Source organism: Vipera berus (genome assembly GCF_964194415.1).
Source record: "Vipera berus genome assembly, chromosome: 2".
NCBI classification, from domain to species: domain Eukaryota; kingdom Metazoa; phylum Chordata; class Lepidosauria; order Squamata; family Viperidae; genus Vipera; species Vipera berus.
In genome coordinates, this window is record NC_138203.1 from 9,251,046 (window position 1) to 9,272,691 (window position 21,646).

General features: G+C 49.6%; 1 long non-coding RNA gene across 2 annotated transcripts; it reads left to right on the forward strand.

The window, feature by feature from the left end:
- The first annotated feature begins 509 nt into the window (after positions 1–509).
- LOC308663134 lies at positions 510–21,475 on the forward strand. 2 transcript variants are annotated; one of them, XR_014025296.1, is made up of 3 exons: positions 510–4,494; positions 10,980–11,171; positions 20,446–21,475. It is a non-coding gene; the product is annotated as an uncharacterized lncRNA (long non-coding RNA). The 2 variants fall into 2 exon arrangements; XR_014025297.1 differs by lacking the exon at positions 20,446–21,475 and adding an exon at positions 13,701–14,025.
- The last annotated feature ends 171 nt before the right edge of the window (positions 21,476–21,646 follow it).

Consider the following 21,646-nt stretch of genomic DNA (forward strand, 5'->3'; position numbering starts at 1 on the left):
CACCAGCGCGACCAATGCCGTCTCCGTGCTGTGCCCGGGCCTGAAACCCGATTGGTACGGGTCTAGATAATCCGCTTCATCCAGGACCAGAGGGAGCTGATGCGCCACCACACTCTCAACAACCTTCGCAAGAAAGCGAAGGTTGGAGACAGGACGAAAGTTGTTTAATACAGCTGGGTCCAAGGCAGGCTTCTTGAGGAGAGGCCTCACCACCGCCTCTTTCAAGACGGCGGGGAAGCAACCCTCACTCAGAGAAGCCGATATAACTGCCTGGAACCAGCTGCGTGTCCTCTCCCGGGCTGCATAGACCAGCCAGGAAGGGCACGGGTCCAATAAACACGTGGTGGTGCTCAGCCTCCCCATGATCCTGTCCACTTCCTCCGGAGTCACAGAATCAAACTCCTCCCAGATGATATCGACAAGACCGCCAGTGTCCTGATCGTCAGACTCTGCCCAGTCAGAGTCCAGACCGGTCCGAATCCGAGCGATTTTGTCCGACAGATGTTGGTTAAACTCCTCGGCACGACCCTGCAAGGGATCCTCCCTCACCTCCTGATTTAGGAGGGAGCGAGTCACCCTAAACAGGGCGGCCGGGCGATTATCTGCGGACGCGATAAGGGTGGCGAAGTGGTTAGACCTCGCCTCCCTTATCGCAGCGAGATAAGACCTAATGTAGGCTCTTAGTCGCAATCGGTCGGATTCGGATCGGCTGGACCTCCAACCGCTCTCTAGGCCCCGTCTCCGACGCTTCATCTCCCGAAGCTCCGCAGAGAACCATGGAGCTCGACGGGATCTGCACCGGGTCAGGGGCCGCAAGGGTACAACTCGGTCAAGAGCCTCAGTGGCCATCCTTTCCCAGGCTTCCACTAAGGCATCTGCCGAGCTGTGAGCAAGGGAGGCAGGTGGGGACCCCAGCGCTGCCTGGAACCTCTGGGGATCCATTAAGCGTCTGGGGCGGTACCATTTAATTGGTTCCAAGCACCCACGGCGGGGGGTGGCAAAACGGAAGACCAGCCGCAGGAGATGATGATCGGTCCATGACAGGGGCATAATAATTGGGGAGCCCCCACCAAGATCATCTAACCACCGTCCAGATAAAAAAACTAGGTCAAGGGTGTGGCCTCCCTCATGAGTCGGTCCCGAAATTACTTGCGTCAGGTCCATGGCCGTCATGGAAGCCATGAACTCCCGAGCCAACTCAGATGATCCTCCCAGCGATGGTAGATTGAAGTCCCCCAAAACTATAAGTTTCGGGAACTCAACCACCAACCCAGAGAGGACATCGAGCAGCTCAGGCAGGGCTGCTGCTGCGTGACTAGGCGAAAGGTACACCAGCAGCAAGCCCAACTGCGCACCAGGGCCGCATCTCAAAAAGAGAGACTCACACCCGACTATCTGAGGAACAGTGGCCTCCCGCGGACACAAGGTCTCCCTCATAACAACAGCCACACCCCCACCCCTACCCTGAGCCCGAGGCCGGTGCAGCACCCGGAAATCTGGTGGGCAAAGGTCAACCAGAGGAATCCCGCCCTCTGGGCCCAACCAAGTCTCCGTGATGCAAGCCAGGTCCGCCTGCTCACCCTCGACCAGATCACGAACGAGAGGAGCCTTATTAGAGACGGACCTGGCATTCAAATACACCAGCCGGAGCTCAGGGGGCTGCACACCCTCACTCCCGGGACCTTGGGGTAGAGCCAGAGGGTCGGAGTGCCTCACCGCTTGTAAGCAGCGGAGAGGCCTTCCCTGAGATCGATACGGCCCTCTGCTCCTACATCTGCTGCCATTCCCTGATGTCGTGGGAATAGGTAGCCCCACGACCAGCCCTGGAGCCCCGGAGGTGACCGACCCCCGCTCCTCCCCCCTGCGATCTCCATCGGCCCTAGCCAGAACAGCGGTAGTTGGATAGCCCCCCTTATCCAAACAACCAAAAGAACCCTCCCGCCTCCCTAACCCCCTAAAAAATTTTGAAAGAAAAATAATCAGGGGCCTCTTATTAGGTCTACGTCGAAGGCCCCTACCCGTGCCCAGCCAACTCTCAGGGTCCCAATAAATGGGCCCTTCCTCGAGGTTATAATCGGCTGGCAAGGCGGGTCGCACCCAGGAGAGGGGAGCACCCCTGAGGGCGCACAAGTCCGTGGAAGAATATTTAAAGGAAGGCATAAATAGCAGTCCGGATCGCAGGCAGTCCATAGATAATAGTCCATAAGGAGGATCTATTCAGAGAGGGAGTCCCAGGCCTCCGTCCAGCCGCTGCCACTCAGCTGGATAAACCCCCCGGGCAGGCCTGCCACCGTCCTCTCACTACGGCCACAGAGCCAGTTCTCGGGGGGGATGGAAGTCTGGAGCAACCGCACTGGGTATGGCCTGCCCCATAGAGCTCTCACCTCTAGGGGCAGCAGATGTAAACAAATGCTCTGGTGGATTGTTCTAGTGGTCGAAACAATAATGATGAAAAAAAGCCTTCCTGGTTGGAGGAGATGTGGAAAATCTGTGCCTGTTTACCAAGAAGGTAGCTATGACGTTTGCCTGATTTCCTCAGTGGATGACTTGGATGTTACCTTAGGATCTAATTCTGTGAAAGGGCAGGTATTTCCTGGTTCCAAAATTGGATGGTGACAGGGGAAGGAGGCCCTGTTTTTCGTGGTATTCTTTGGCTTTAGCACAGGGCTCTCCAAACTTGGCGACTGTAAAACTAGTGGATTTCAACTCCCAGACCGCATGCTGGCTGGGGGATTCTGGGAGCTGAAGTCCACAAGTTGTCAAGTTTGGAGACCACACACACACATACACACACACACCCCGTTGTAACCTAAGCATCTGCCTTCCTGTATAGTCAAGATTATCGTGTTTGATTCAGCGTAAAGATGAGGCGGTCTCGATTGCCCAACATGCAGAGGGTGCAGCTTAGTATGTCTAAAGACAGTTGGAAAAATGCTGAGGTTATTTGATTGTTAAAAAAACATAAGATTGCACAACAATACTATTTTATTTTTTAAATTTTTAATTATTATTTTTTTCAATGTTTGAAAAATGTTGATCTATGAAAGGGTTGTTGCTACTTGCTGATACTTATCTCCAGTAATTCTGTTTCCCTCCATAAGTGTTTCCTGAGGAAATGTAAAATGTTATGAAGAGCAGCTTCTTTTTGGTCTTGGTGGCCACAAAGGCGAGGACCTGAGGCCTTCTCACCACAACCCTGACCCCCAGTGGCCTCCCCAAGGAGGAAACTGGAGCAGAGGGCATGAAGTTCCTGTGGGACCTGAGGAGAATCCAGGACATCCCCAGCAGATGCTGGAGCCTCTTGGCTAGCCAGTGAGACTCTAAGCTCTGAATCATAGCTTCTTCCATGAAGGAGACGGACACAGATGGAAAGTGCATCTCCTCTACCTTGGCAGCCTCGGGAGAAGCTGGCTTGGAGCTTCTGCTACTCTTCTGCTTTTGAAGGACCCTTTTGTGGTGCTTAAGGGACCTGCAGCTCCTCAGTCTGCTGAAGATGATGGTAGAGGGGCCAGAAGAATCTGTCCAGCTACTGATGGAGGAGGTCTCATAAGTGTTGGAGGACAAGTTCGAGAGGTCCTCCGTGAAAAACGTCCAGCTCCCCAAGGAAACTGCCCTGGGTCTTTCGATCCTGGAGGCTACGTTTCGAGGCCTTCTTCCCTGCTGCGACACTTGCCACATGCTGGATTGTATCAGTGGATGCTGTGCCCTCTGGGCCAAAGGAAATAGGTCCCAGGCAGGCAGAGGTCACACTGGAGGACCAGAGGCAGGACTCCTGTTCTTCCTCTACTGAGGTGGCAGTGGAGACTTTGGTTTCCTTGCAAGGCCTGGGAGAAAGCAGGAATCTGGATTTGGTGTGGCCACAGTGCTCTGTGCGTTGCCAATAAATTAGCTGCCAGGCGTCCTGAGCTACTCGCAGGCACACGATTCAAGGACTCTTCTGGGCAAGCCCCATCTCTTTTGGAGCTTCATCCTCTGAAGGTGGAACTCTAGGAAGTTGGTGACTTTTGGAGGAAGGAAAAGTAGCTCTCAAGGGAAGACGGAGGCTTGAGTGACAGCCTTTGAAGGACGCAGTAAGGACATGCGGCCACTGAAGTTCCTCAGGGAACTCTGGACCAGGAAAGGAAGACCCCACTGGTGCTGTATCGTTTTCTTCCTAAGGTGCATCTCCAGGACCTCCCTGGCTGATGGCTGGAAGAACGGGGTCTTCCCTTCTGCAAAACAAAAGCCAAACTCCCTGGTCCCATCAGACAGACGTGGCCTCTGTGCATCCAATCTGGATTTGGTGTGGACACAGTGCTCTGCGTTACCAATAAATGAGCTGCCAGGCGTCCTGAGCTACTCGCAGGCACACCTGGCAGTGCAGGTCTTTGCAGAGCAATTGACGGAGACGCTGGTAGGATGTCAGACGGACACTGTCTTCTGTGGTCCCTGCAGAGAAGAATTGTCCCAACATTGGACCTCTTTGGGGAACATCTTTGCCTGTCCCATCTAAAGGTAAAATGGCTAAGGGGCCCAGGTGGTGCTACATGACACAACCTAGGTCAGGGGTAGGCAACCTCGGCTCTTTTATGACTCATGGACTTAATAATTTAATAATTTAATTTGTATACCGCCCTTCTCCCGAAGGACTCAGGGTGGTGAACAGGGCAATACATAATAAAAAAACAGAATACAAAAATTAAAAAGTGATTAATCCATTATGCCCGTAATAATTAATACATATTAAAAATTAAAACTAATTATAAAAACCCAACCCCATCCCGTCAGACCAGGCCAGCTTGTTCAAAAAAGGTTTTGAGATCGCGCCGGAAGGAGCGACGGTCGGGGGCCATCCGGAGCTCGACCGGTAAGCGGTTCCAAAGGTCTGGCGCGCCCACAGAGAACGCTCTCCCCCTGGGGGCCACCAATCGGCATTCTTTGATCGGAGGCACCCTGAGGAGGCCCTCTCTGTGGGAGCGCACTGGACGGAGGGAAGTTGATGCCGGCCGCAGGTGTTGCCGTAGGTAATCCGGTCCCATGCCATGAAGGGCTTTGTAAATCATCACTAACACCTTGAACCTCACCCGGAGAGCAACCGGTAGCCAATGCAGCTCGCGGAGCAAAGGTGTAACATGGGAGTATCGGGAAACCCCCAAGACAACTCGTGCGGCTGCATTCTGCACCAGTTGAAGTCTCCGGGTGGACCTCAAGGGCAGCCCCATGTAGAGAGCATTACAGTAGTCTAGACGAGAAGTCACGAGCGCATGAGTGACTGTACGCAAGGCATCCCGGTCTAGATAGGGCCGCAACTGGCGCACCAGGCGGACCTGGGCAAAGGCCCCCCTAGTCACAGCTCCAATATGTTCTTCCAAAGAGAGCTGTGAATCTAGAAGGACCCCCAAGTTGCGAGCCCTATCTACGGGGGGTAATAGCTCACCCCCCATGGCCAGAGATGGAATAATCGGAATTTCCCGGGATGCCGGCATGAACAGCCACTCAGTCTTGTCAGGGTTGAGTCAAAGCCTGTTCCTCCCCATCCAGACCCGGACCGCCTCCAGGCAGCGGGACATCACGTCGAGGGCATCACTGGGGTGGTTTGGGGTCGAATTGAAAAGCTGGGTATCATCAGCATATTGTTGATACCCAACTCCGAAACCACGAATGATCTCACCCAGCGGCTTCATATAGATGTTGAACAGGAGAGGCGAGAGAACCGATCCCTGAGGAACTCCACAAATGAAAGGTCTCAAGGTCGATCTCTGCCCCCCTGCCAACACCGACTGCGAACGTCCCAGAAGGTAAGAGGAGAACCACTGGAGAACTGTGCCTCCCACTCCTAACCCCCTGAGACGTCGCAGCAGGATACCATGGTCGATGGTATCAAAAGCCGCTGAGAGGGCAGACCCATAATTAATGGGGAATCTTGAAACAGAGGAAAATAGATGTCCAGACCGCCACACCAACTCTACTGCCACTAGAGTTGGATAACCGCTGAGCAGGCCAGCCACCATCCTCTCACGACGGTCGCTGGCCAGGACCAGGAAGCGGAATAAAAAATACATCCAGGATAAGGCCTACCCCCCATAGAGCTCACACCTCAAGGGGGGTAGCAGATGGTAGTTCCGGGCCACTCTCTCACTGGCTCAACACCTGGGTCCTTCTGAGTCTTTAAAAGGGAGGGAGAACCAAAGAGACAGTCACTGGGGTAAATATAAAAGCCTGCTGGATGGTAGAATAAGCAGGTGTCCCAAATATAAAGATTTTAGTCCATACCTAAAGAAATTGGGCGGAGGTGGGTACAGCACTGGTTGATGGAGTGCAAGGAGCTATAAAGCCCTCTCTGCCAGTCATAATAGATAATATTGCTGTTCCTCACCATGCTGCCGTTCCGCAAGTCGCACTAACCGTACCAAGCCGCAGCTCTACCGGCTCCGAAAATCAGCTGGCAACAGTCCTAACATGACAAAACCAGCTGGTCGGAGCCGTTACAAGCCGCAGCTCTTCCGGGGTCTTCCGGGCCCAACCAGGGCCCTCCGAAGGTCGTCGGAGTTCAGGGAGACAGCTGCAGGTCCCGTTGCCACTCTGCTGAACCAAATCGCTCCACACGCCATTCTTCCGCGTGTCGCTCCGAGCCGCAGCTCCAACGGCTCCGAAAAACCGCCGGTCGGAGCCATTACGGGCCCAAAACCAGCGGGTTGGAACCGCTAAAGCCATGGCTCTTCTGGGATCTTCCAGGCCCAGCCAAGGCCCCTCCGAGGGTCACCAGAACTCGCAGGGACGAACCTCGGGAACCTCCGCTGCTCCTCAGTTCTGAACGTTCCAAAACGCTCCCTTCACACGCTGTTTCTGTAAAACTCTCCTCGTTCCGAGCAGCGGCTCCATCGGCTCCGAAAATCAGCTGGTCAGGCTATTATCCACCGAAAGCCAGCTGGTCGAAGCCAACCCAAGCCGCGGCTCTTCCGGGGTCCTCCGGGCCGACCGACGATCTCACGGAGGCAATTTTAGGTATGGAGAATCATTCTCCAGTTCACTCCTGTCCTCTCCAGTTCTCTCGTTCCATCTCCCCACACAGGCAAAAGTCTCTCTGTAAAATTCCAGGTTCGCCAAAAAAGCCGGAGCCCCTCACGGAGCTCGAGCAAGGACATCCGCCATCTTGCGCATGCGTAGACTTAATTTGCTGTGATGCAGCAAATTTGCTATCCAAAACATTTTTTTCTTCAACTTCAACTTCAGCTATGACGTTTGCCTGATTTCCTCAGTGGATGACTTGGATGTTACCTTAGGATCTAATTTGTGAAAGGGCAGGTATTTCCTGGTTCCAAAATTGGATGGTGACAGGGGAAGGAGGCCCTGTTTTTCGTGGTATTCTTTGGCTTTAGCACAGGGCTCTCCAAACTTGGCGACTGTAAAACTAGTGGATTTCAACTCCCAGACCGCATGCTGGCTGGGGGATTCTGGGAGCTGAAGTCCACAAGTTGTCAAGTTTGGAGACCACACACACACACACACCCCGTTGTAACCTAAGCATCTGCCTTCCTGTATAGTCAAGATTATCGTGTTTGATTCAGCGTAAAGATGAGGCGGTCTCGATTGCCCAACATGCATAGGGTGCAGCTTAGTATGTCTAAAGACAGTTGGAAAAATGCTGAGGTTATTTGATTGTTAAAAAAACGTAAGATTGCACAACAATACTATTTTATTTTTTAAATTTTTAATTATTATTTTTTTCAATGTTTGAAAAATGTTGATCTATGAAAGGGTTGTTGCTACTTGCTGATACTTATCTCCAGTAATTCTGTTTCCCTCCATAAGTGTTTCCTGAGGAAATGTAAAATCTTATGAAGAGCATTTTCCCTTTGTAGCTGATGTAACTTCATGTACCTCTGAAAGCACTGATGCTCGAGTGGGCAGGGGCAGGAATTTTATCCGTTTGACTGCATTGACAATACTGATGGATTATTTGTATTCAATCAAACCATTAAAAAAAATCACATTCTTAGTACTTTTCAGGCTTGCATCTCGTTATTAACAACATAACAAAAACCTAGGAGCCTAAAGCCTTAGCTGTCTAGCATTCTGTTTTCAGTGTCCAACCACAATTTTCTGAGTTGAAACAAGGAGATTTGATCTTCTTTTCTTGGCCATCATTCAAAAATAATTTGTAGGATGTGTGTTCCAAGTTTCCAGTTAGGCCTACAGCCCTCCTGGAATATTCTAGTGGTCTTCCATTCACTTTCCAGACATTTTGCTGCTTAACTGTTTCAAGATCAGTCAGAGCAGCTAACAGGTTGAGCTAAGAAAGCTGAGTTTGTAATGTCATCTCTGCTCATAAAGTGACTTTTATGTCACAGATCTGAGATAAAAATTCACAACTGAAACACATTTCAGATGAGAATTGGGAAGTTGCTGCTGAAAGAAGAAAAAGTTTGCCTGTTTCCAGAACATTATGATTGGCACAAAATGAATGATAGTAAGTCCACTTAGCAAGTTTAGGATGGTGGTGGAACTGCAGAACTGACCTAGTTAAGCATGTTGTAAAATTCTGTCAGTGTGAATGTTCTTGAATGCCTAAACAGTAAATACTTCCAATTATTAGAATCCAGCTTATAGATAATCTCTGCTAAACAAAACAGTCTTGCTCTTTTTCTAGATTTCCTTGATAATGTTCTACAGTTCATGACATTGGATTTTCAAATATACTGTGCCAAAGATTTAGCAGTCATAGGTTGACAACATGTAGCTAAAAACTAAGAGAACAGAAAGAATTGAGAAATAAGAATTACAGATATTCCTTGACTTACGACCACATCTGAGCCAAAAATTTATGTTGCTAAGCAAGACAGTTAAGTGACTTGCCTCATTTTACAACCTTTCTTAGCACAGTTGTTGAGTAAATGACTCCAGCATTAGTATCACGGTTGTAAAGCGAATCAGGCGTCCCCATTGACTTAGCTAGTCGGAAGGTCTCAAAGGAGATCACATGACATTGCAACCATCAAAAAGACATGCCAGTTGCCAAGCTGCTCTTTGCCCACAATGATTGTTCTTAATCCCCCAGTGCCCTCCGACATCTAACATTTCCTTTCCACTGAAATTATGGCCTGATGGATTATCTTGATTTTTTTTAAAAAAAAAAAACCAGTTCATTGCTTGCTCTATCTCTTGCTGAACTTGATGCTTTCTTGAATCTAGTATATTTGGATTTAATGCAGTCAAATTGCAGAATTGGGAACATTTATTTCTGCTTCTACAATCATAGCTTGAGACTGGGCTTGAATTTAGGCTGAAAGTGCAGGAGAGATCAGAGCGAGGCTATTTGCTGCAACCATATGCACGGATGCAAAAGCATTCTGCACTTGAGTGAACTCATGAAGAATTTTAGTAAATCTTGATAAGAGATTAGAAAAGAATTTCAGCAAAGCATTTGATATAGTTCCACATAACAAGCTCATTAAAAAGTTGTACAGGCCAGGTTTTAGCCACTGTGTGTTTCAATTGATAAGAAATTGACCCAGGGATAAATCCCAGCGTGTGATTGTTAATGGACCAGGGACCAGTCACAAGTGATGTACCACAAGGCTCAGTCCTAGGTCCTGTTCGGTGTGTTTGTAAGTGATAAAACAGAAGGATTGCTAAGTAAGGTTTGCTTGTTTTTTGCTGAGGACACGAAGGTGTGTAGTAGAGTTGATGGGGTACTTATAACATGGGAAATGATTTGACGTTGCTGAAAAATTGGTCAGAAATGTGGAAATTGTAGTTCACGGTTTCTAAATGTAAGATCACACACTTGGGGAAAAACAAGCGCTGGGGGCACAGTGTTAGAATAATAGAAGAAAAAGATTTAGGAGCACTCATTGCAGATAACAGAATAACAGTTGGAATGGACCTTGGAGGTTGTCTAGTCCAACCCCGAGGAGACCTTAGACAATTCCGGACAAATGGCTGCCCTGTCTCTTCTTAAAAACCTCCAGTGATGGAGCACCCACAACTGGAGGGAAGCCTTTCCACCGGTTAATTGTTCTCACTGTCAGAAAAGTTTTCCATAATTTCAGGTTGCTTCTCTCCTTGATAAGTTTCCATCCTTTGCTTCTTGTCCTGCCTTCAGGTGCTTTGGAGAATAGGTTGACCCTTTCCTCTTCTCTGAAAAGGAAGACTGCTATTATGTCACCCCCTAGTCCTTCTTTTCATTAAACTAGACATTCCCAACTGCAGCAACAGTTCTTCCTATATTTCAGCCTCCACCTTCTGAATCAACTTTGTTGCTCTTTCCTGTACTCTTTCTGGAATCTCAACATCTTTTTTTACATCGTGGTGACCAACACTGGATGCACTATTCCAAGTGTGGCCTTACCAAGGCCTTATAAAATGGCATTAACGCTTCACGTGATCTTGATTCTATCCTTCTGGATGACTGCAAAATGAACAATCGGTGTGGCCAGGCAGCCGTGAAGACAACCCAAATCCTGGGATGTGTCGCTAAAAGAATCGCTAGCAAGAAAAGGGAGGTCCTAGGACTTTAGTCAGACCCCCACTTGGAGTACTGTGTCCAGTTCTGGAGACCTCACTTAAAAAGAGATTCATAAGATTGAGCGGCAAGTCCAGAGAGCGGCAACAAAAATGACACAAGGTCGAATAAAACACGAATATCGGCAGCCTGAAGCACAGAAGGGAGAAGGGGGTCATGATTGAAATCTTAAACTCCCAGGTGATTAAGGGGAGCGCATAAAAATAAATGTCATGCATTGGAAGCCCATACAGGGAAATTTTACACCTGGGGTCTGAATTAAGTCTCTTAAAAGAGTAAGGTTGTCGCAGCCAAGATTATTGCAGAAAACAATTGAAAAAGCATTCAGGCTACTTTCAGTCCTTCCTCTGGAACTGAATGCCGGAATTTAATACCGGATAGTCCTTGACTTACGACCACAACTGAGTCCAAAATCCCATTGTTAAGCAAGACAGTTTTCCAGTGGGTTTTACCCCATTTTACTTTCTTCCCACAGTTAAGTCAATCACTGCAGTGTTCAGTTACTATCACGGTTACTAAAGGAATCCGGCTTCCCCGTTGACTTTGCTTGTCAGAAGGTCGCAAAAGGGGATATAACATGACCCAGGTTGCGGCAGCTGTCATAAATACGAGCCAGTTGCCAAGCGGCTGAATTTTGATCACGTGACCCTGGGGATGCTGCAACGTCGTAAGTGTGAAAAGTCCTAAATATCTTCTTTTAGTACTGTTGTAACTTCAAACGGCCACTAAACAAACTGTTGTAAATCAAGGACTACCAATAGAGTAGAGCAGGGGTGTCAAACTCAATTTCATTGAGGGCTGCATAAGCATTGCGGTTGCCCTCAGGGGGCCGGGTGGGTGTGGCCTGGGTGGGCGTGGCCTACTGGGTGGGCGTGGCTAGAGTGTGTATGGCCTACTGGGTGAGCATGGCCAGCTCTACATCGTTCGCATCAAGGGTGCCTATGGGGGCCTGGGCAGGAGTGGGACAGATCTGAGGGTCTCTGGCAGAAGGAGGGTCTCTGGGCCAGGGCCAAGGCAGTGGGGGCCGTTCCCTCACTGTTTCCAGGATGGCTTCGCGGGCTGCATGAAACCACTTCGCGGGCCGGATCCAGCCCCCGGGCCTTGTGTTTGACATGTCTGGAGTAGAGGGACGCGGTGGCTCAGTGGGTTAGGACGCTGAGTTTGTCGATCAGAAGGTCGGCAGTTTGGCGGGTCGAATTCCGAGTGCCGCATAGCAGAGTGAGCGCCTGTTACTCGTCCCAGCTTCTGCCAACCTAGCAGTTCGAAAGCACGTAAAAATGCAAGTAGAAAAATAGGGACCACTCCGGTGGGAAGGTAACAGCGTTCCGTGTGCCTTTGGCATCTAGTCATGCCGGCCACATGACCACGGAGACGTCCTCGGACAAGCGCTGGCTCTTCGGCTTTGAAACAGAGAAGAGCACCGGCCCCTAGAGTCGGAAACGACTAGCACGCATGTGCGGGGGAACCTTTACCTTTACCAATAGAGCACCTGAAACTCCACATTAAGATGGCTCCTGGTTTGGTTCGCAAAAGAACATTAAGGCTTGGTCAACCTTACTGAGTTCTTTGATTCCATCTGAAGGCTCTTTCCTTTTCCTCATGTGTTGTGTTACGTTTTGTTGCCGGGACACTTCTGGTGAAACCAGCTAATGGAAAGTATCAGGGACAAGCAGAAGGGACCCCTGTGTTTCTTATTGTCCCATCAGCTCAGGACCCCCAAGGACCAACCAGGTTTTTGGCCAACTAGCCACAAACAGTGATTCACCTCCTGGATAGATCTGTCTGAAAACATCCACATTTCCCACGGGAAAGACTTCCATCCCATCTGCACATTGATTAACGATTATATTTTGAGAATTTAGAAGCTGCCCTTTTGTTCCAAAGTGCATCTCCAGGCAGTATTTACAAAAATCAATGTAATTCCAACACAGAACAATAAAACCGAGATGAAGCAAAACGCCTCTCTAGCCGAACAGGTTTTCACTTAAAACATAAAAGAAGTTTCAACCAACACCAGTACGCAGGTTGCTCCTGAGGAAAGGCAAGGAGGTGAAACTTAATTATTCTTTTTAATTGTGCCCTCCAAAGGAGAGGAAGAATATCACAGAAATGGGGTGAGCCTGATATCGTCACCCTGTTTGTGTCAAGAGGAACCGGGACGTTTTTAAATTCAGAATAGGGGTGTTAAGCCTAACAAAGCTTTTAACACATCTCTTTGCAACTTAACCTCCTTTTTTAAAAACCATGCACATACTCACTTGCACGCACATCGCACACAAAGACTGTGGAAAAGCACACATTTGCTGCTGAATTTCAACAATGAGCTTGGAAGGGGTCCAGAACAGAGGAGTGTGTGTCTCTGTGTGTGTTATTCCCATTGTTCTGGGTCCTTTTTATTCCCTTCGCCTCCTGGCTGCTTCTCTCACACAAAAAAGGCAAAGCAACAGGGGAAGAAAAACAGTTGGATCCCAGTAAATCCAGACAGTGTTCATTCTTTAAAGAATGCTCAGATATTTGTTCCGCAGGTATGATTTTGTTCTTCCAACTGTTATTTTTAGATCCGCCTTTCAAAATAAAAATCCTTCTCAGGCAGCTGGCATCAAGATGCAACCTTTTTTTTAAAAAAAAATTGCATCAGCTACGGCGGCCCACTGGACCGACAGACAACGGAGGATCCATACAATAATTTAACCAAGTCAGATACAAATGAAATGAGGGGTCCTTGGTGCTCTCTGAGCTTGGTTGCTTTCTTGGAGATGTTTCATGAGCCAACTAGGTAACATCATCAGTGCTAGAAGGGAGTGGGGTTTGCAGAGTAGAGGAGCAGGGAGGAGGAGGAGGAGGAGAGAGAGAGAGAGAGAGAGAAGGGGAGAAGGAAGAGGGGGAAGACTGTGAGGATCCTTGGCGCTCTCTGAGTGTCAGGACCCACCCCAATCCACGTCTTAGGAAAACAAAAACTCTTGGAGTCAGTTCTAGTCCAAAAGGAATTTTTACTAGGACATGTTTGGTTGTGGAAATACAAGACAGGACCTGGTATTGTTTTACAGATTGAGACTTTATAAGGAGTTCCCGGTTCAACCCACCTTCCCTCAACCCCATTTGGTCAGCACCCCCCCATCATTTACTTCGTGTCATCCCTTTCGTGGGAAAAAGGGATCTTCCGATCTTTTACGGTTATTGCCTTCTTCCTTTACAGATTCAAATGGAGACACAGGCCAGATGCCTCCTTCCCTAATCCTCCCCTTTGTTCCCCCAGTTCAAAAGGTTTCCCTTGGTCTTTGAAATAACCTAAGGCAGGCTGAATCCACATCCGCTCCTCCTTCCTCAGGAGATGGCAGAATCCAGGAGCGGGGGGGATAATGTTTTAAACATACATTTATGAATGTGATATAAATGGATTCTGACACTGAGCTTGGTTGTTTTTTTTGTTTTTGCATCTTTCATGACCCAACTAGATAGCATCATCAGTCTTAGAAGGAAGGGAGTTTGTGAGAAAGAGACGGAGACGACTGTAGTCCCAATTGCGCTGTGAGCTTGTTTTTTTTCCCTGCAGACATTTCACGACCCAACTACGTAGCAGCATCAGTGCATCCGAAGGGTACTAATGATGTGACCGAGTTGGGTTATGAAACGTCCGCAATAAACCCACCAACCCAGAGAGCACCAACCGACTCCACAAGTCGGTTCCAAACTTGACAGCAACTTTTGCTCAACGTGTTACCCAAAACAAGGCTGAATCCCAGGTCTGTATAGTTTCGTGGAGATTTTTAGCATTCCACTCAAAGCGATTTCCTTCCATCCCCCTTTTTTTCCTATGCCTTGTGCAAATCCAGGAATATAAATTGAGTTCAGACAATATCAGTTGTGCCAAGACGGCTCTTGATCAGGCACCTTGTTGGGGTCAATTGTCCATTTGGGAGGCTCCAGAGTCTTGATGGCCCTTGCTAAGACTGGCTACTTTCTGGGTGTGCCTAGGGGGGGGTCCCCCTAAAAATGAAGCAAGGTTTTAGCAGACCAAAAGTAGCACCTGCTCTTTCTGACTTCCTCAGGTCAGGCTGGATGGAGGCCATCAAGGTCAGGGGTCTTTAAACTTGGCCCTTTTATGACTTGTTGACTTCAACTCCCAGAATTCCTGAGCCAGCCTGGCTGAGGAATTCTGGGAGTTGAAGTCCACAAGTCATAAAAAGGCTAAGTTTGAAGACCCCTGATCTGGGTGGTGGGGAAGCTTCTGAAACTAAACCTACTGGCCTTCTCCAACCTATTTGGTGAGTCTGGGGGGAGATGGCCGCCACGTCCCCTTGGTGTTTCACAAGACTTCACAAGCAGCCATGCTTTTTCCCGATTTTGCAGACATGATACAGACACCTGAACACGTGTGCTGCATCAGCCAGACAACCGCAACAGGGCACATGCATCCTTCCTCATCCTACCTCTGGGCTGCTTCCTCTTAAGCTGCACCATTTTTGTCTTTAGTGGAAATCACACCCAATAGCAATATTCCTACAATGAGTTTGCCAAAATCCAACCAGGTGGCACTTCCAGCGACGATGGAGAAATCTCTAAAGCGCGCCAAGTGAGTGTCACGGTCCTCTTCCCCCGTGCAGAATAGCAGCTCCAGATCTTGGGGAGGAACGCAACGTTTTCAAGCGACTTCGCAATCGACCATGTGGCATTAATTAGTCACGAGACCCATGTGCAGGACACATAAATAGCTCAGAGGCATCCATGGCTGCTGCGTTGCTCCTGACCAATTTGCCAATCAGAGCTTTGGGTTCCTGAAAGGATTCCTCAGAGGAATATTTCCTCTGAGGTCCAGGAAATAGAAGCCAAGCGTCCCTAATTTATTTCAGCCTGCTATACGGATAAATCAGCCAGCCAGCCCAGTCAATTAATTGCACCCATTTTACTCAATAATTGAGTCAATCTGTTTTCGTTTGCCTGCCCGTCACGCAAAACGACAAGACGACGTGCTCAGATGATGCCCTAGTGGGTTGCAGATAGTCCTGAGTAGACAATAATTAATTGGCGGCTTTTTCGTTTTGCCACGTTCCTCCTGGGAGGTTATTGGACCTCGGCAGTTTTTTTGATAAATGGCTGAACACAAAACACTTTCCTAAAATTGCAGGCTAATTAAAACGGGAGCATCTCAGCCAAGCAGAATGTTCTGGAATCCACTTAACAAATTATTCCGCAGCTGGATGCAGTTTGATGGCAGTCAGTCTCCATGGTTCTCCTTCGGAGGGTTTTTTTGGGGTGGGGGGGATGTCTATCCCCCAAATCTCACTGATATGTTTTTTCTTCTGGGTCCAGTTTGGAAAATCCCAAGTTACGGTTGCAGAGTCAGATCTGCCGGCTGAGATGCGTTTTGCAAACAGGAACTCCCAAAGCCTCAGAAACGGATAAAAGTTTAGCCATAATTTATCTCTTTCCTAACATTCTTCCTACAGATGCTTTTAACCTCTTAACAATTCACATGGCCGTAACTGAGTCCGTCCTTCTTGATGCTGGTTGTCTTCTTTCTTCTTTTTTCCAGTCCAAAAACCTTTTCCAAAAAATGGATCTTCGCCACCTGTGTCTGAAGTAAAGGTGGTCCTCAACTTAGGACCACAACCGAGCCCCAAATTTCTGTTGCTAAGCCAGACAGATGTTAAGTGAATTTTGAACCCATTTTGCGAGCTTTCTTGCCACCGTCGTTAAGTGAATCGCTGCAGTTGTTAAGTGAGCTACACCATTATTAGGTGAATCTGGCTTTCCCCACCCCCCACCCCCCAACCCCGGACTTTGCTTGTCAGGTCACAAAAGGAGGATCACGGAACCCGCCATAAATATGAACCAGTTGCCAAAAGCATCTGAATTTTGATCTCATGACCATGGAGATGCTGTAACGTTCGTGTGAAAAACACTTTTCCAATTTTTCCCAATTCAAACGGTCATTAAACGAACAGTTTTAAATCAAGGGTTTACCTGTAGGCTCATTTCAGCTCTGACGTTCGTGCTTCGAGGGAGAACGCTGGTTTGATTTGTTCAATAGTCCATCGGTTTGTTTTCGTGGCTGTCTGAAGTCTCGGGTGTTTTTTCCCAACGTCAAAGTTCAAGGACATCAATACTCTTTCCTATCCTATCCCAAAGGTGCTTTTTCTCCCCAAAAGACAACTGGACTTTGCTTTTTTTTATTCCCCCCCCCCCCTCCTCTAAAACACTCTGCTCATCCAAGAAGCTTCTTCGGTCGGTTCAGCTTCTCGGATGAGTGAAGTGAAACATTTTCAAGGGGAAAAAAAGCCAAGGTGCCTTTTTTTGGGGGGGGAGGAGCGGAAACACACCTTTGGGACAACCGGGACCTGGACCAATTGAGAATCTCCATAGACTCTCTCTCTTTTTCTTTTTTTTTTAAATCCCATTTATATCCCGCCCTTCTCCGAAGACTCAGGGCGGCTTACAATCCAAGAAGCACAAATCAAATGTGCTTAGCAATAGCCTTCATTCTATGTATATGCCTGCTTATTAGGGCTTCCCCCCCCCCCAAGCGGCATTTTTACAAAGTCAGCTTATTGCCCCCAACAATCTGGGTCCTCATTTTACCTACCTGGGAAGGATGGAAGGCTGAGTCAACCTTGAGCCTGGTGGGACTCGAACCTGCACTAATTGCAGGCAGCTGGTGTTACTTAGGGAGGCATTAGCCCCCTGCTCCACCAAGGCTCTCTTCCTCTCCTACATCTTCAGAATCTGACTTCGGCTTCCGTAGAGGGTCACAGGGAATGTCACGGCTTTCGAGGTCCCCTGGTTGACCCAGACTCCATCACTGTTGGGTGAGCTTCCCTGGCGGCCGATCTGCTTCCGGGTTCATCTCCAAAGTGTTGGTCCCTACCTTTAAAGCCTACGGCGATTCTCCGTCATCCAGGTCATGGTTGTCCCAAAGGTGCTTTTTTTTCAGGAGGCAGCTGGACTGTCTCGTTTTTCTCCGAAGACGTTTCGCTTCTCATCCGAGAAGCTTCTTCAGCTCTTGAGTGGATGGTGGGGAACGGAAGGATTGATACTCCTGGCAGACAGCTGGTCATTTGCAATCGTTTAGAGCAGTGGTGGCGAACCTTTTAGAGACCGAGTGCCCAAACTGCAACCCCAAACCCACTTATTTATCACGGGGTGCCAGGTGGGCGTGGCCCACTGGGTGGGTGCGGCTGTGGTGGTCATGGAAGATTGGGTGGGTGTGGCCAAGGTGTGTGTGGCCACCTCAATGTTGCTCGTGGGGAGGGACACCTGTGGGGGGTGGGCAGGGTTGGGGGAGCTCCAGGAGGTTTCTGGCAGGTGGGGCGGTAGGCAGGAGACTCATCCTGTGGGATGAGGCGAGGCAGGGTGGGGATGCCATTGCCACGGGGCAAGGCAAGGGCTGGGGCAGCTGCTGCCTGACACCATCGGCCCCCGCACGCAGGCCAGCGAGCGCATGGGGGCCAACGGTGTCCGTCAGTAGCCACAGCCTGCCGACCCCTCGACAGGCGCACTGTTGCTCCGCAGCCCGTCGTCAGCAGTTCAAAGAAGCCGCCTCCGAGATGGATGGTCAGCCGACAGCTGAGGAAGTGATGCAGTGGGTCGTGCCTGGGAAAAGGAAGGACGGGATGGGGGGCAGGAGGGAAACCAGCCGTGCCGGGATGCATCCAGCCACGTGGGACCTCGACGAATTAGCAGGCGGCTGGTTGAAGAGGGACAGTTGCCACTTCCGGGGCTTGGCGCGGGTGCCCCCAGAGAGGGCTCCGAGTGCCCCCTCTAGCGCCCGTGCCATAGGTTCGCCACCACTGGTTTAGAGAATCCAAATGGCCTCAATGACTCTCTAGATCAGGGGTATCAAACTCAATTTCATTGAGGGCCGTATCAGCATTGCGGTTGCCCTCAGGGGGCTGGGTGGGTGTGGCCAGGGTGGGTGTGGCCTACTGGGTGGGCGTGGCTAGAGTGCGTATGGCCTACTGGGTGGGCATGGCCAGCTCTACATCGTTGGCATCAAGGGTGCCTATGGGGGCCTGGGCAGGAGTGGGACAGATCTGAGGGTCTCTGGCAGGAGGAGGGTCTCTGGGCCAGGGCCAAGGCAGTGGGGGCCGTTCCCTCACTCTTTCCAGGATGGCTTCGTGGGCCGCATGAAACCACTTTACGGGCCGCATCCGGCCCCCGGGCCTTGTGTTTGACATGTCTGCTCTAAAAGAAGGCAAAGGATCAGCTGTCTGCCAGGAGTATAAATCCTGCCATTCTCCCATTATCCAGTCAAGAGCTGAAGAAGCTTCCTGGATGAGAAGCGAAACGTCTTCGGAGAAAAACGAGAAAGTCCAGCTGCTTTGTGAAAAAGCATTTTGGGATTATCTTCCAAGCCCTTCATGCCATGGGGCCCAGCTACCCAAGGAACCGTCTTGGCCAGTGGGATCGGCCTGCCCCACTTGCAAAGGGAACATGTTCCAAATCCTGCCAGGGGAGGAATTGCTGCTGGTGGGGTCCAAAAAGAGCCTTTTCCGCCATGGCCCCCGCCCTTGGGAATATCTTTCCCCCCTCCCCCCAAGGTGGGATCCACACCCACCCGTCTGGCCTTCAGGAAATGTCTGAAAACATGGGCTAAATTTCTTCCATGCAAGACACCCAAAGTGCCTCTGTTTGCTTTGCCTGAATCTGGGCTGAGAACCCGGGCACATCAGTCTATTTATGAAGACCTCTGTTTCATTCATTCAGGTCGTCCCAAGTTTCCTCTAACCTTCAAAATCTGCCTTTGGGGGACAGGGTGAAAGTGCAATTCTCAGCTCTGCTGACTGCTGGGCAACTCAAGGGGGGAGCCGAACGGTCCCAGACCGAGCAATGCTTGCGTCAACATGCGCGTGCGGGAAAATGTAGGCCAGTGTCACATCGAATTATTGACAGGGGGACTTGCTGGCATTTTATCCCATGGTTTTTCCCCTCTAGTCAGAGATGTCTTCCAGACGCCTTGGCCATCAAAGTTTTTCCTGTGGCCTGGAAAGCCAAGGACATTTTTTTCAGGAAAACCCTCTATTTTGCAATTTCTTAATGGAATGCCTCGTTTTTATACAGCTCCTGGAGGGTGAGCGAAGAAGGCAGACAGTTAAGTTAGGGTAATCCTTGCCCAATCTTGTTATCCAAAGCTTTTATAGGAAGTGGGAGGGAGGGAGATGGCCAGTTTAAAAATGGGATAAATAAAATAAGCAAAGAAGACCAAAGCCTCCTTCTCATGGTTTTCCTTTGTTTTTCTAACATTTCCTGGTTAGAGTCTTCCATTTGAGGACGATGTTTGGGAAAGAGAAGGGACGCGGTGGCTCAGTGGGCTAGGACGCTGAGCTTGTCGATCAGAAGGTCGGCAGTTTGGGGGATCGAATCCCGAGTGCTGCGTAACAGAGTGATCACCTGTTACTTGTCCCAGCTTCTGCCAACCTAGCAGTTCGAAAGCACGTAAAAATGGAAGTAGAAAAATAGGGACCACTACGGTGGGAAGGTAACAGCGCTCCGTGCGCCTTTGGCATCTAGTCATGCCAGCCACAGGACCACGGAGACGTCCTCGGACAAGCGCTGGCTCTTCGGCTTTGAAACGGAGATGAGCACCGGCCCCTAGAGTTGGAAACGACTAGCATGCATGTGCGGGGGAACCTTTACCTTTACCTTGGGAAAGAGGACAAATGCCATTTTATTTAATGATGTATTCACATCAGGAAAACAGAATAACAGTTGGAAGGGACCTTGGAGGTCCTCTAGTCCAGCCCCCTGCTTGAGGAGGAGACTCTGTGCCATTTCAGACAAAGGGTTATCTAATTTCTTCTTTAAAACCTCCAGCGGTGGAGCACCCACGAAATCTGAAGGCAAGTCGTTTCACTGATAATTTGTTCTCACTGCCAGGAAATTTCTCCTTAGTTCCAGGTTGGTTCCTCCTTGACCATCTTGACTTTCTGACTCCCTTCCTGCAGACAGACGACACCACCTGTCCCGAAGGCTGCTTGTCTGACACCAACACCCTTCTGAGAGACTGAGAATCAGACACTTCCAACATTTTCAGAATCTTGCTATAAAGAATAGTGGGAGTCAGAGAGAGTCGCTCTCCTTGCTGGCTCTGTGGTCTGGGACCCTCATCTGCTAGGAAGGAAGGAAGGAAGGAAGGAAGGAAGGAAGGAAGGAAGGAAGGAAGGAAGGAAGGAAGGAAGGAAGGGAGGGAGGGAGGGAGGAAAAGAAAGAAAGAAGGGAGGAAGGAAAAGAAAGAGAAAGAAAGAAAGGGAGGGAGGGAGGGAAAAGAGAAAGAAAGAAAGAAAGAAACGAAGGAAGGAAGGAAGGAAGGGAGGAAAAGAAAGAAAGAAAGGAGGAAGGGAGGGAGGAAGGAAGGAAAAGAAAGGAAGGGAGGGAGGGAGGGAAAAGAGAAAGAAAGAAAGAAAGAAAGAAAGAAAGAAAGAGAAAGGAAAGAGGGAGGGAGGAAAGAAAGAAAGAAAGAAAGAAAGAAAGAAAGAAAGAAAGAAAGAAAAAGAAAGAAAGAAAGAAAAAGAAAGAAGGGAAAGGAGATAGGAAGGAAGGAAGGAAATGGAATGGAATCTGGAAGGGACCTTGGAGGTCTTCTAGTCCAGCCCCCTGCTCAAGTAGGAGAACGTATATCATTTCAGCCAACTGGCTGTCCACTCTCTTCTTAAAATCCTCCAGTGATGGAGCACCCACAATTTCTGAAGGGCGGCTGTTCCACTGGGAAAGGGAAGATCCTTAGCACCGAGCTTGGCTGTTTCCTTGCAGACATTTCATATCCCATTGAGATAACACCAGTGCTAGGAAGGAGGGAGGGGGGGCAGTATCTTTTCTGGCACCCACTTTTATCAGGCACTACCTGGCACCTCCCAGCAGAGGTCCTTCCATGCTGCTCCTCCTGGGATGACCCCAGCCCTGGCACTCAACCGGGCAAACAGCTCCTGGCTGCCATCTTCAGCTGGACCCCGCAGGGAACACCTGGCATCGCTCCGCCCCCCCCCCCCCCCCCGGCTTCTTCACCCAGCAGCCCTCCTACCCACGTCAGGGCTTAGCCTGAGTGCCGGGTGAAGGCTACAGCCATCCGCAGTCCGGGGTTCAAGGTCCGGCCCAGACCCAGACAAGGGGTCAGTTCTGTAACCGGATGAGCCTCTTTCAGAACTGGCT